At 52.0% G+C, this 13,597-nt stretch overlaps 1 long non-coding RNA gene across 1 annotated transcript; it reads left to right on the plus strand.

Moving 5' to 3' along the window:
• Positions 1–1,297: 1,297 nt before the first annotated feature.
• Positions 1,298–12,148, plus strand: LOC103660648. The gene is made up of 3 exons (XR_567842.1): positions 1,298–1,514; positions 11,418–11,575; positions 11,860–12,148. It is a non-coding gene; the product is annotated as an uncharacterized LOC103660648 (long non-coding RNA).
• Positions 12,149–13,597: the final 1,449 nt, after the last annotated feature.

Raw genomic sequence — 13,597 nt, forward strand, 5'->3', positions numbered from 1 at the left:
CAACATCACTCATCCCTGGGCAATTTAGCTGCCACCAATGTCTGCTATTTGCTGCAGGGAGACGGTAAGGGGAGGCAGAGGAGGAGAGAGAGCAGAGGGGGGAGACCTGGGGCATGCGGGACACCAGAGGCTTTGTCCCTGTGCCCACCATTTAGGGAGGGAGGGCAGGGGGGTCAGCGGTGGCCCCACATCTATTGGCAAGCCACCCTGTGTCTGGGTCAGGAAATTAAGCTGTCCTCACCTCTGCAGCATGAAGAAGGCCTGGGGGGCTGTGACAAGAGCTGTCAGTGCTGGTATCCTGTCCCAGCAACTGCTGACAAGGCGGCTCAGGACACCTGGGAAAGATAGGTCTGGAAGAGTAGGGTCCAGGGCCTGCTGGGGGGAGGAGGGCAGGTAGGGACACAGCAAACTTTGTAGGCACCTGCCCCGTGCTGGTCACGGGCTGCTTCCTGTCGAAGGGCTCTGTCCTGCCCTGTCTCCCCATACCTGGACTTGGCACACTGTGTCTCTCCCCCACCCCTGCCTGGCACCTGCTGGGGGCCGGGCACTGAGCTTCTCTGGAGAGCTTGTCCCAGTGGGGATGAGGACAGGAACGAGCTTCACGGTGAAGCTGGTGACAGCGACGATATTGGCATTGGTCCAGCGTCTGTCCTCCTCTCTCGGTTTCTCACTGGGCAGATGCCAGCCAGCCTGCCAAATGCTAGAGGGCAGTTGGGAACTGTGTGAACTGATGGGAGGTGTCCTTGTGGATGGATAGCTGGGTGACCCCCAGAACTCCGCATGGTCCTGTTCTGGGAGGAGCCTGAGCCTCTGTGGGAGCTGAGCACCAGCCAGAGAGGGGCAGAAAAACCTCAGGCCAGACTGCCCAGGTCCCCAAGTCCTCCCTGGGCCCTATGGCCCGACACGCTAATCAAGCAGAGCCCTTACTGAGCTTGAGTTTCTGTGGGGGAAAGCCTGGGGACCGAGGTTCTAGGCCCTGGGCCTCAGCCCCGCTCATTCCAAAGGCACCAGGCCAGATAACGGTAGCCAGGGGCCAGGCACGGCGGGCCACCTCCCCGGGCAGCAGCTACAGACAGTGTGTCTCCTGACGTGCTGGCGTTCGGGGAGAATGTGGGCACTATCTCAGCAGGCCATGTGCCTCTCTGCCTGCACACCGCCTCGGTATTTTCCATGGACACGTGCCCTCATTACCAGCTCTGCAATTCCACCCTTTCCTCTGGCCTGCCCCGAGATCAGCCTGGAGGGGCTCCAGGCCAGGGTTTGGGGTGCTGGGAAGGGGAGGGAGCATCTCTGACCTTGCAGTTCCTGGAAAGGGGTGAGGCCCTGGGTGGACCTGGAACCTCCCTGGAGCCCATGAGCTCTGGGTGAATGCCCTGAATGCAGGCGGGTCCCGGGGACCACTCCCCTTCCTGTCCACAAGTGTCTGAAGCCGGACAGAGGCATGAGGAGAGTGAGATACGGCCGTCTGGCTGGGAAGCCGAAGATGCAGTGGGAACCAGTTCCCAGGGCGACTGGTGAGCTGTGGCTTACAATCAGTCATTCCCCACATCCACCCACCCGACACCTCCTAGGCCCGGGCTCTGCTGGGCCGTGGGGGGTGTGCACACCATGCGACAGCCCTGCCCTGAGTCCACAGTTCAGACGCTGTGGGCGATGCAGACGGGGTGTTGTGAGACCGCTTGGAAGTGCGGGTGCAGTCTGGGTGGCAGGGTTGCCGGTGCAGGGGGGAAGGTCTTCCGGAGGAAAAAGGGCAGGTTTAGGGCTGGGTCTTCAAGCAGTTTGGTGTAGCCCGAGTGCGGAGCCTGGGGCAGGATGGGGCAGGGCTGGGGAGGAAGTGAGGGCCTGGTAGGCTGGGTCCCGGAGCTTCGACCCCAACCTGTAGATGGGGTGCCAAGGGGCCAGGGGCCAGGGAGGCCCCTTGTGGTGGGCAGGGGCTGCTGTGGGTCAGCATGTGGGAGACGGTGGGGGAGAAGGGGGGATGTTGAGGTCCCTTGGTGATGCTCTCAGCTCGTGACTGAGGACATGGCTCTTCTTGGATCAGAGGACACTAATCAGCCCTGCTGTGTCCCAGGTGGGCCTGGAAGGAGCCTGGAAGTGTCTGTTTGGCAGCTCTTAGGGTCCTTCTTGTACCTCCCAGGAGCTCTTGTTCCTGGTACCCCACAAACAGCCTCCCCCGCTCCCTGAGGTAGGCTTTGGGTGCACTGCTCACAGACCCAGCGTCCCAGCCAGCCTTTCCCAGGGAGTCTCCGTCTGCACCTGGAAACTCACAGGGAGGATGGGGGCGTCTTGAAGCTGCCTCCAGGGTTCCAGTGGGGAAAGCGGGAGAGGAAGGCGTTGACTGAAGGGCACAGCCCTCTATCCTGACCCCCAGGATCCGGGTCAAGAATTCTCATAGCAGAGTCAGGTCTGCCCCTGGTGTCCTTCTGCTGGGGTCCCTCTTTATCCCCCTCTCTTCCTCTGTCCCTCTTTCAGCCTTTGTGTGTGTCCATGCTCTGCTATTTTCTCTGCAGTACCTCTTTCTCTTCAGACTTGGGTCTTTCCCCCCTGTTGCTCGCTCTCTGCCTCTTTCCGCTCCTCATTTTCCCTCCTCGGGTCTCTTTCCTCTGTGCTAATGCCCTTCCCTCCTCTGGGTGGCAGCTTGGTCCACACCCTCTCTCCAGCCTCCCGTTTCCCCAGGAGCCGGGGCAGGGGCGCTTGCCTCACCTCGTCTGTCCTAGACCCGAGAAGCCCTTCCCAGAGAACACAGCATGAATGGCACTCTTCTCCCTGGCACCCCGGAGCTGGGGGCTGGGGGGCCTTAGCCCCTGATAATCTCCAGCCTTCCCATGCCCATATAAACAACCCAAGTCCCAACGTGCTGCTCTGCAAGCGTTTCCAGATCAGTCCCTCAACCTCCCTTCCAGGAGGGCTGCCTCCCCTGAACCCCTCCTGTGCGGAGATACTGACGCCCCCCCCACCTAAAGGCTGTCCTCAACCCTGTCCTGAGTCCTGAGGTTGCAGGGAGAAAGTCCTCTGCTGTGGGGGAGTGGGGGGAGGAACAGGGAGGGGGGGTTCTGTAGGCTGGGATCTCGGGACGATCCGGAGGGCTGACTTCAAAGCTGGGTTCCCGCCCTGGCTCACACGCTGGCTGGAAGACTGGAAAGAAGGATGGGATACATCTAGCCTCGTCATCACCCCACTTCCTCAGAAGCTTCCATTCTTTCTCAGATAGTCTGGAACATTTCCCATGTCCTGGAGGAGACCTGCCTGCGTCCCGCTCGCCTCTGTGGGCCCTTACCTTGTTCCCTTCGCTCACGGGCACCCCGCTGTCTCTCCCCTGGTCCTCAGATGGGCCAGGCCCCTCCCCGACTCAGGGCCTCCCACGTGCCTCTCCCCCTTCGGCTGCTGTCTGCGCCCCTGAGGCCCCTTGACCTGTCTGAAGCCCCTCACTTCAGGCCTCGGCTCAACCATCCCTGTGTCAGGAAACACCGGCCAACCCTCTGCATGTCTTCCGGGTCCTGCCCTGCGCCACCCTGTCATACCGTTCACCGGGCTGGAGCTGCCTCTGTGTCCTCCGTGGCTGCCGGGAGAGAGTGTTTACTGGGCCTCCGCAGAGTGCCGGGGGGAGGCTGGGATCTGCCCTACGGCCTAACTTGTCCAATCATCTCAGGAACCCTCCGTGTAGAGAGGAAGGAACTGAGGATCAGAGAGGAGGAAAGTCAGCCCAGGGCACACAGCAAAGCGGGGCCACTGCGAGATCTGGCCCCGGGTGTGCGACCCTCCTTCCCTACGCCCACCTCCTCCTCAGGACTCTGCCTGAGGCATCGGCACTGACTACGGGTGTGTCACGGCTGCGAAGGCGCTTTTAACAATGCCTGAGTTTGACACGTGGCGACCACAATCTCCCCACTAGCATGGGGCTAGTTTGGGGGCCCGGACTTGCCCAAGTGGGTGTGTGTGGGCATCTCCAGGACGCCACCTGTCTGCCTCTGGACCTCTCGTTCTCAACCACACGTCTGTGTGGACGCCTGGCCAGGGCCGAAGGGAGGAGGGTGGGGTGGAGTGTGGGGTGGGCTGTGGGGCGAGGGGGATGGGGTTTAATGAGGTGACTGCCACTTGTAAATGAAACAGAAGGCGGAGCCGCTTGGGTGAACTTTGACCTCTCCTGTCTGTCTTGCCTTTCAACGGGAGCTGTACGAGCAGACGCCTGGCTCGCCTGGCTCGGTAGGGACCCACCGCAAGCCTCCCCGGGGAGGGCAAGGTTGGACGGGGGAGGCTCAGTCCCAGGGCTGGCGTCAGGCGTGCAGGCTGGGTTCGCCGGAGCCCTGCGCCTTCGCTCACCCCAACGGGAGCTTCGGAACATAGAAGCAGGAGGCTAGACCTGAGGGGCGTCCATGGCAAACCTGGAGAGTTCTAAAAATGCCCATTCCCAGGCCCCATGCCTGCAGTTTCTGTTTGGGTTGGGAGTATTTTTTTTTTTTTTAAGATTTTATTTATTTATTTGACAGAGATAGAGACAGCCAGCAGGAGAGGGAACACAAGCAGGGGGAGTGGGAGAGGAAGAAGCAGGCTCATAGCAGAGGAGCCTGATGTGGGGCTCGATCCCATAACGCCGGGATCACGCCCTGAGCCGAAGGCAGACGCCCAACCGCTGTGCCACCCAGGCGCCCCTGGGTTGGGAGTATTTTTAAAAAGCTCCCACAGGGATTCTTAGACACAGCCAAGTTTAGCAAACACGGCCTTGGAACCCATGATAATGTCAACGGGAGGCAGAATCTTCGGCTCCCCGGTGGTAGGAAACTCCTGTTCTCAGAGACTACCACCGGCTCCACTTACTGAGTGAGTGCCTTGCAGCCATTAACCCACTAGGCCCACCACACGGTCCTGCAAGATAGCAGGCATTACCCGCATGTCACACGACGAAGTGTGAATAACGGGGCGAAGATGAAAGAGCTTGAACAATGGGACACAGAACCGAGATGTGAAAATGGGTCTGACTCCAAAAGTTCTGTTTTTAAACAGAAACTATCCCACCGTCCTTATGGGCCTAGGGAAAGGTGGCCATTAACATTGACGTATCCAGTATCTAGGGACCAAGAAATCATTGTCTCAGTGCATTCTAACTCTAGCCCTGGGCCAGCTTTGGACTTCATGGTTAAAGGTCGCCCCACCAGGCAGAGACACCTGTCTGTCTGTCTTATTCATGACTGCGTCCCCAGTGCCTAGCCCAGTATGGTTTGTAGAAAATGCTTAATAAGTTCTTGTCAAATGGGTGCTAAATACTATTTAAAAAAAGTAAGGATTCTCAATACAAAGTACAAAGCATGCCCTTCCTCGCTCGGTGCCCCTTCAGACGACAAAAGAGTCTTTTCCTTTCTCTTTGGAGCAGGAAAGCGGGTGTAGTTAAAAAGGAAAAGGATCTGGGGAAGGGTCCTGGGCATGGAAAGGGTGGGCTATGGGAAGAGAGGGAAGTGCCCCCTTGCCTCTGCCCTGCCGCCTACACCCAGGAAGACCGGTTTCAGTGGGATTTCTGCCCCCCGCCCCAGCTTCAGCGCTCTTCTGGAAAGGGTCTTTTTTTTTTTTTTTAAGATTATTTATTTATTTATTTGACAGAGAGAGAGAGCCAGCGAGAGAGGGAACACAAGCAGGGGGAGTGGGAGAGGAAGAAGCAGGCTCACAGCGGAGGAGCCTGATGTGGGGCTCGATCCCGGAACACCAGGATCACGCCCTGAGCTGAAGTCAGACTCTTAATGACTGAGCCACCCAGGCACCCCTGGAAAGGGTCTTATCAAGAGCTGCCCACTCCTGGGGCCCAGGCTCTGCGGAGTCCACGTGCAACGCATCGGTTGGTGGCTTTAGCTTAGTTCCTCCAGGGTTTCATTCACTTAAAAATGACTCTCCAAGGGCACCTGGGTGGCTCCGTTCGTTAGGCATCTGCCTCCAGCTTGGCTCGTGATCCTGGGGTCCTGGGATCGAGTCCCGCATGGGGCTCCCTGCTCAACGGGGAGCCTGCATCTCCCTCGGCTCCCCGGCTCGTGCTCTCTGTCTCTCTCTCAAATAAATAAATAAAATCTTTAAAAGAAAAAAAAAAACTTATGGAAAATAATCATTTGTGGAGCACCTGCATTTGCCAGGCACTAGCGATATCAAGTAGAGAGGACATGGTCTGTGATCTCCAGGAGCAGAGAAGGCTGGGAGCCGATGAAGGGTCCGAGGAAGACAATGTCAGGCAGTTGGCATTTTTCAATCTGGGGACCAGCAAGGAGGCTGCAGGCTCCACGGGGGCCAGAGGCAATGTCACCACTGCCTGCAAAGAGGTTTGTGTGGAGATGCCCCCCTCCGCTGAGGAGAGCTGATGTGGGAGGTGAGGCCATGACTGTTGGAGGGGCTGCCCCAGCCAGGAAGGGTAGATGGATCCCCTCCTGCTGAGATGTTAACAGAACAGGAAGGAACCCTTCCTGAAGGCAGGGGATGGCCTGGGGGCCCCTGCGGTGCTCCTCACCCCCAGTAAGCCACAGCCATTCCCCCTTCAGGTAAAGGGACAATGAAATGTCTCTTAGAAACCAGGATACTGGGGCGCCTGGGTGGCACAGCGGTTAAGAGTCTGCCTTTGGCTCCGGGCGTGATCCCGGCGTTATGGGATCGAGCCCCACATCAGGCTCCTCCACTATGAGCCTGCTTCTTCCTCTCCCACTCCTCCTGTTTGTGTTCCCTCTCTCGCTGGCTGTCTCTATCTCTGTCGAATAAATAAATAAAATCTTAAAAAAAAAAAAAAAGAAACCAGGATACTGTTGCGAGTGCAAGGTGGTGCTCAATAATTGCACCAGGACAACAGGCTTAAACCAGGACTATGGTCCCCCTACTTTTGGGTCACTCTGCCTTCAGAGTTTGGGGTGCTGGAAGCCAGGAGTTCTGACTCCCAGTTGAAGGCTGGAGCAAATGGCAGCTGCGGGATGTGGAACTTTAACCACGAAGCCCAAAGCTGGCCCTGGCGGGAGGGGCGACGACAGGGCAGGGGTCCCAGAAGGGAAGGGGCGGGAAGGACTCAAAGCCAGGCTCCAGGCTGTGGTGCCCCGTGCTCTGGGGATCTGTGGCTAACCAGACTCCACACCGCCCAGCAGGGCTCAAGTAGACTGGACTAGAAACGGATGGCCCCCCCCAGGAGAGATGTGGGGCAGCCAGGGAAGTTGCTCCCCCTCCCCGTTCAGACCCTTTGCAGAATCCGATGAAAGCCACTGGCCTTCTCAGAAAAGGCACAAATGCTTTCCCACATACTCTTTTGCAATTCCAGGGGATTCACGACACCACCACCTTATCTTAGGAAATGAGTTTCTCCCTTTCTCTCTCCTGCCCTCCCTCCCTTTCCTTTTCCCTCTTCTTCTCTTAAACACACACTCACAGAGCTTTATTGAGCATTCATAATACCATAAAATTCACCCAATTAAAGTGTGTAATTCAATGGCTTTTTGTATATTCACAGAATTGTGCAACCATCACAATTAATTTTAGAACATTTTCAACACTCCGAAAAGAACGCCCTCAACTCTAAGTTATCACCCTCAAAACCCCCTTTCAACCCAGCCCAACCACTAATTTAATCTATGTTCTGTTTCTAAAGATTGGTCCATTTTGGACCAATGAACTCCATTCATATAAATGGAATTGTACAGGATGTGGTCCTTTTTTTTTTTTTTAAAGATTTTATTTATTTATTCGACAGAGATAGAGACAGCCAGCGAGAGAGGGAACACAAGCAGGGGGAGTGGGAGAGGAAGAAGCAGGCTCATAGCAGAGGAGCCTGATGTGGGGCTCGATCCCATAACGCCAGGATCACGCCCTGAGCCGAAGGCAGACGCTTAACCGCTGTGCCACCCAGGCGCCCCTGGATGTGGTCCTTTTTAACTGACTTCTGTCACTTAGTATAAAGTTTTCAAGGCTCATTCTGCTGTAGCATGTAATAATACTTGATTTCCTTTTGTTGCCGAATAATATTCCATTATATGGATATACCAAATTTGTTTATTCGTTCATTGGTGAATGGACATTTGTGTTGTTTCCACTTTCTGACTTTTAGGCATACTGGCTCTTTGAACATCTGTGTAAATGTTTTTGGGTGGACATACGTCTCCATTTCTCTTGGGTCTGTATCTAGGAGTGGAATTGCAGGTCACATGATAACTCTATGTGTTACCTTTGAGGAATTGCCAGACTCTTTCNCAAAGAGGTTGCACCATTGTATAATACGCCAGGAGTGTAGGAGGGTTTCAATTTCTCCACATCCCTGGCAACATTTGTAATTATTGGTCTTTTTTGATTCCAGATAGCCTAGTGAATGTGAAGTCGTATTTCATTGTGGTTTTGATGTGAATTTTTACGAGTGCTACTGCTGCTGAGAATCTTATCATGTGCTTATTAGCCACTGTATGTCCTCTTTGGAAAAATGTCTGTCCAAATCCTTTGCTCATTTTTTAAGTGGATTGTCATTTTATTACTGAGTTGTAAATTTTTTTTATGTGAAAGTTCTTTATCAGATAAATGATTTGCAAAAATATTATCCCATTCTGTGGGTTGTCTTCACTTTCTTGACAGTGTCCTTTGAAGTGCAAGTTTTTGATTTTGATGACACCCAATTTATCTAGTTTCCTTTTTGTTGCTTGTGCTTTTGGTGTCATATCTAAGAAATAATTATCTAACCCAAGATCACAAAGATTTATGCCCATGTTTTCTTCTAAGAGTTTTCTATTTTTAACTCTTACATTTAAGTCTTGATCCATTTTGGGGCCCCCCCTGTGGTTCACCCTGTTAAGCATCTGCCTTTGGCTCAGGTCATGATCTCAGGGTCCTGGGACTGAGCGCTGCATTGGGCTCCCTGCTCAGCGGGGAGTTTGCTTCTCTGTCTGCCCCTCACCCCGCTCATGCTCTCTCTCTCTCTCTNTTCTCTAGCTCACTCTCTCTCAAGTAAATAAATAAATAAATAAATAAATAAATAAATAAAATCTTAAAAAAAAAGAGCTAGGTCTTTGATCCTTTTTGAATTAATTTTTGTATATGGTGTGAGGTAGAGATCCAACTTCATTCCTTCATGTGTGGACATCCAGCTGTCCCAGCACTATTTGCTGAAATGCTCCCTTCCTCTCTATGTCTCCCGTTTCCTCTCCTCTGCCCATGTCCCCCACTCCTGAGCAAGGAATGTGGAGTCATTGATTAGCATGTGACCTTGGCCAGGTCACCCAAGTCTCAGAGTCCTAGTTCTCTCCTTTCTAAAAATTTGTAAGGTGAGCATCTCTCCAACTCCTGTCTCAAAGAATATGCTGTAAGGAGTAAACCAGATGATAGAGTAAGATGTGGAACACATTTTATGAGCACTTATTATCAGGTGCAGAACCCTGTGTTTGATGAAATGGAAAGATCTCTGCTTTCTCTGTCACATCCACTCCTTGGGATTTTATGTTCATATCCTTGGAAACCCGGTCCCTTCCACTTTTAATTCCTTTGTACCCCCCTCTCAACAATAGAATGTCCTTTTATGTTGTCTTGAATAGTGAAGCATGAGATCAGGCAATCTTTTGCTTTTTTTTTTTTTTTTTTTTTAAGCTTCTCCAATGTGTTGGGATTGTTCTGGGCTCAGGGGGACCATCAGTGCGCTGAAACAACTCTTTTATGAACAAGAGGGTTGACTTAGTTCAGAGAGGCAAGGAGAGGTAAACAGCTCAGGCAGAGGCATCTGGTTTATGAAGTCTGGAGGTGAGTCCTGGGGATTCTTTGGGCAAAGATTCCTCTATCTACCTTCTCTTATTCCTCCTCCCCTTCACCCACTTCCATCAGTCAATTAATAAGATTATTTTCATCACTTGCTGTGAATTGTTCAAATACAGCTTACAGTATAGCGGGGGAGCTGAAACCCTCTGGACCTCTGGACTTGTGGTGGATTGAGAAGGGGAGATACAAGGATGCCTGCCAGGTTCCTTGCTTGTCTCTAAGAAAGGGATCTGGAACTCCCCTGTCTCTGTCTGAGGAGGTCTGTACAGAGATGAAAGGTTGAAAATGGACACTGGGTCCAGTACTGGTCTCACCATCTTTCTTTTTCTTTCTTTCTTTCTTTCTTTCTTTCTTTCTTTCTTTCTTTCTTTCTTTCTTAGATTTTATTTATTTATTTGACAGAGAGAGAGAAAGACAGCCAGTGAGAGAGGGAACACAAGCAGGGGGAGTGGGAGAGGAAGAAGCAGGCTCCCTGCTCTGCTGGGAGGACCCTGGGACCACGCCCTGAGCCGAAGGCAGACGCCTAATGACTGAGCCACCCAGGCACCCCTCACCACCTTTCTATTAGCTATGGGCCTTGGCCAAGCCCCTTAATCTCCCTGAGTCTCAGTTTCCTGATCTGTAAAATGAAGATAATGTGATTAACTTCTTCACTGCTAGTTGTGAGGATTAACAAAAGGGTCTATAAAGCACTTGGATCATACCTTGAATAAAGTAAATGTTTCAATCAATGCTGGGTAGTATTATTATTTTCTAGTTTTCTGATCTTTATCTGTCTGGATAACTCTTCTGGGGGACTTTCTTGTGACCACCCATCTGTCTCTGATGCAATGATTATTACTTGTCTGGCTGATCCAGTAGGCCGCTCCACACTCAGGCTTGGAATATGGAGGAGGACAAGGTGGGGGCTGGACTGAGAACTCAGAGGAGATGGGAAGGAAGGGAAGAGCTCATCTTTGGGAAGGGATCTTCTTTCAAAGTAAAGAGCTGATTCTTCTCTCCTAGGTGGCATTGCCCCTTAACAATCCTGCCAAAGCAGGTATGATATCCCTTCAAGACCCTTCTAAAGATGAAGGGCAAGTGATTAGTTGTAGTCTTAGCTGAACTTGGCCTCTATGGTGGCCTCTAGGTCAAGATGGAACTTGGGAAGGGCTGCAAGTAGCCCATATGGTGTCTCCCTGTGAATTTCAGCCCTCTTCTGGTCCAAGGCAGCCTAAGCCACATTTACTAAGTAGTTGCCCTACTTAGAGGACAGAGGGAAGCCCGTCTTAACACTTGCTAACATTTGTGAGCTCCTGAACCTGTGAGTTTCAACCACAGCTTCATGCTGTATTCATGAGAGGGGAGAGCTTCGTGATCACTGAAGCTGCTTAGGGAGAGGAACTTGAAGGCAAGGAATGAGGGTGTTTCTGAAGGACACCCTGAATTCTGGGGAAAAAGCCAGTTATGCCTAGAACCCCCTGCCTGTACCCCACAAGATAGTTTCTGATCTCAACTCTGTAGTGGCTGTAAGTGGAGCTGATTCCTTGGTTGGGGGATGGCAGGAGGGCTCTTCCCAGAAAAAGGCAATGAATGACCTGGTTGGGGTGGGGGTGTGTGCAACATTCCTTCTTGAATTTTTATGTGATAGCTTCCTATGTTTGCTTGGAATGGTGACTAAATCCTGCCCTTTCTTTCAGGAAAGAAAGAAAGCACACAATCACCCGCTGCCTGCCTGCCTCTGGTCATGCCTCTACCAATGCTAGCTCTGCCTACCATCAGTGTGTGGGGTGTGGTGCCACTTCGTCCTGAGATGCCACCAGTCTAGCCCTCATGTCTGGCATATCCACCTTTTGGAGTAAGCTGATCCTGCTCTGACACTTGTTCTCACGTTGCTTGCCAGGGCTGATTCTGCAGAAGGCTCAGTGGGTGGTGTTCTCTTTCTGCCTCTTCTCTTGTGATGGGCAGATCTGAAGATGACTCCCAATGATCTCTGTCTTTTGGTATCCACCTCCTTGTGTAGTCCCCTCCCCTTGAGTGTGGGTGGAAACTGTGACTTAACTTCTAGCAAAAAGAAAGCAAAGGTGATGGGATGTCACTTCCCTGCTTACATTACATAGAATATAACTTCCCTCTTGCTAGCTTCCCTCTACTGCCTTCTTGGCTTGCATGGATGCCAGCAGCCATTTTGAGGAGACTCACATGACACAGAACTGAGGGCTGCCTCTGACCCACAGCCTGCAAGGAACTGAACCCTGCCAACAATTGTTTTCAGAAGTGAATCCTTCCCCAGTGGAGCTTCAGATGAGACCCTAACCCAGACCAACAACTTGATTGCAGCTTTGTGAGAAACCCTGAACCAGAGGACCCAACTAAGCTCTGCCTAAATTCCTGACCCACAGCAACCATGAGATAATAAATGTTTGTTGCTTTAAACCACTAAGGTTGTATTAATTTGTTATACAGCAGTAGATAAGTAATACATCTCTCTTCTAAGTCCTTCCTGATGCTGTGTCATTCTGTCAAAAAGGATTTTCTTCCCAGACAATGGAGTATATTCTCAGATTCTAATGACTATAATGGCTGCCTGTTATCATCTGCAGAAGTATACATCTTAGCCTGGGAGTACCTGTCTGAGGGAGGCTGGTCCTAGCTGAACTTCTCAACTGTCCTGGAAAATGTGGTCATCTGGACACCCCTAGCATGGGGCGTAACACCTAGGAATTGACAATTGGCAGTGGGGAGACAGTAAAGGACAAGAGAACACACATCCCCCAATTATCTATGTCCCCACTCACAGGAGGGACTGTTCATATTTTTTGCTAGCCCCACTGTCTCTAGCATGTAGATACAGTTGGTATTCACTCGATAAGTGTTTGCTGACTTACTTGGTCCAATTCCTGACAAAGAAGAGCCAGACACCATCAAGGACATCTATTACCTAAATTCTAGGACATCCGGCACAAAGGGTGCGAGCAATGTTGGACCTTTGAAGAGGACCCGTGGTGCTGAGAATGTAGAGGGAGGAGTCTGGGCAAGAGAATCCAGATGGGAGGCTACCCGAGAGGCATCCAAACTGCAAGGAAAAATCTGCCTTGTCTGTCTAAAGCTTTCACGAGTCTTCACCTTGACCCGAAGGCCTGAGGGAAACATCAGATAGTTTTAAAGAAACATTTCACTGATTTCCTGGGCTCCTCCGTACTCCTTGGAAGAAGAGAAGTATAAATCGGACTGGGGGATTGGAAATCTCAGCTGTTGGGCTGTGAGATTCTGTTCATATTGGTAAACTTTTCCATTCCCTTCCTCAAAAATTCGAATTGGAAGGAAGAAATCTTAGAAATCCAGAAACCCAACAATCTTATTAGATAGGAGAGCTGAACGTACTCATTCAAGGTTGTACAGCCAATTGGTGGCAAGTCTGGTCTAGAACCCAGTGCCCTCTCCATATCACTCCCGTGCTGTTCTGCCTCGTGAATGGGGCAATTTATAGCCATGGGAGCCAGGATATTCTAGCAACCACAGCCAGGGACTTCCCACACTCAGGGTTGAAGCCCAGCTGAGAACAAATATGGGAGTGCCTGGGACAGTGGCCCATCTCCCTGCCTTCCCCGGAGCTGTCAGTGTTGGGAGTTCATCGGCGGCATGAAGCATCTTGTTCATATTTTCTCGGCTGGGCGGTCCTGGCAACAGCTCTTCATTTCCTGTAAGGGAATGAGTTTTTAATCTCTGAGGCTCAGCCTCACTTAGGATGGGGTGGGGGTTGGGGATAGGAAAACTAAATCCTCGAAAAGTAAGCCTTCTCCCTGTCCTGGGGCACTTGGAGGAGCTGGTGGTGTTGGCAATTGCAAACAAGGGGCCCTGTCCACACTGGCTTTGGGCA

The sequence above is a fragment of the Ursus maritimus genome, unplaced genomic scaffold (assembly GCF_017311325.1).
Source record: "Ursus maritimus isolate PB19 unplaced genomic scaffold, ASM1731132v1 scaffold_16, whole genome shotgun sequence".
Taxonomy (NCBI): domain Eukaryota; kingdom Metazoa; phylum Chordata; class Mammalia; order Carnivora; family Ursidae; genus Ursus; species Ursus maritimus.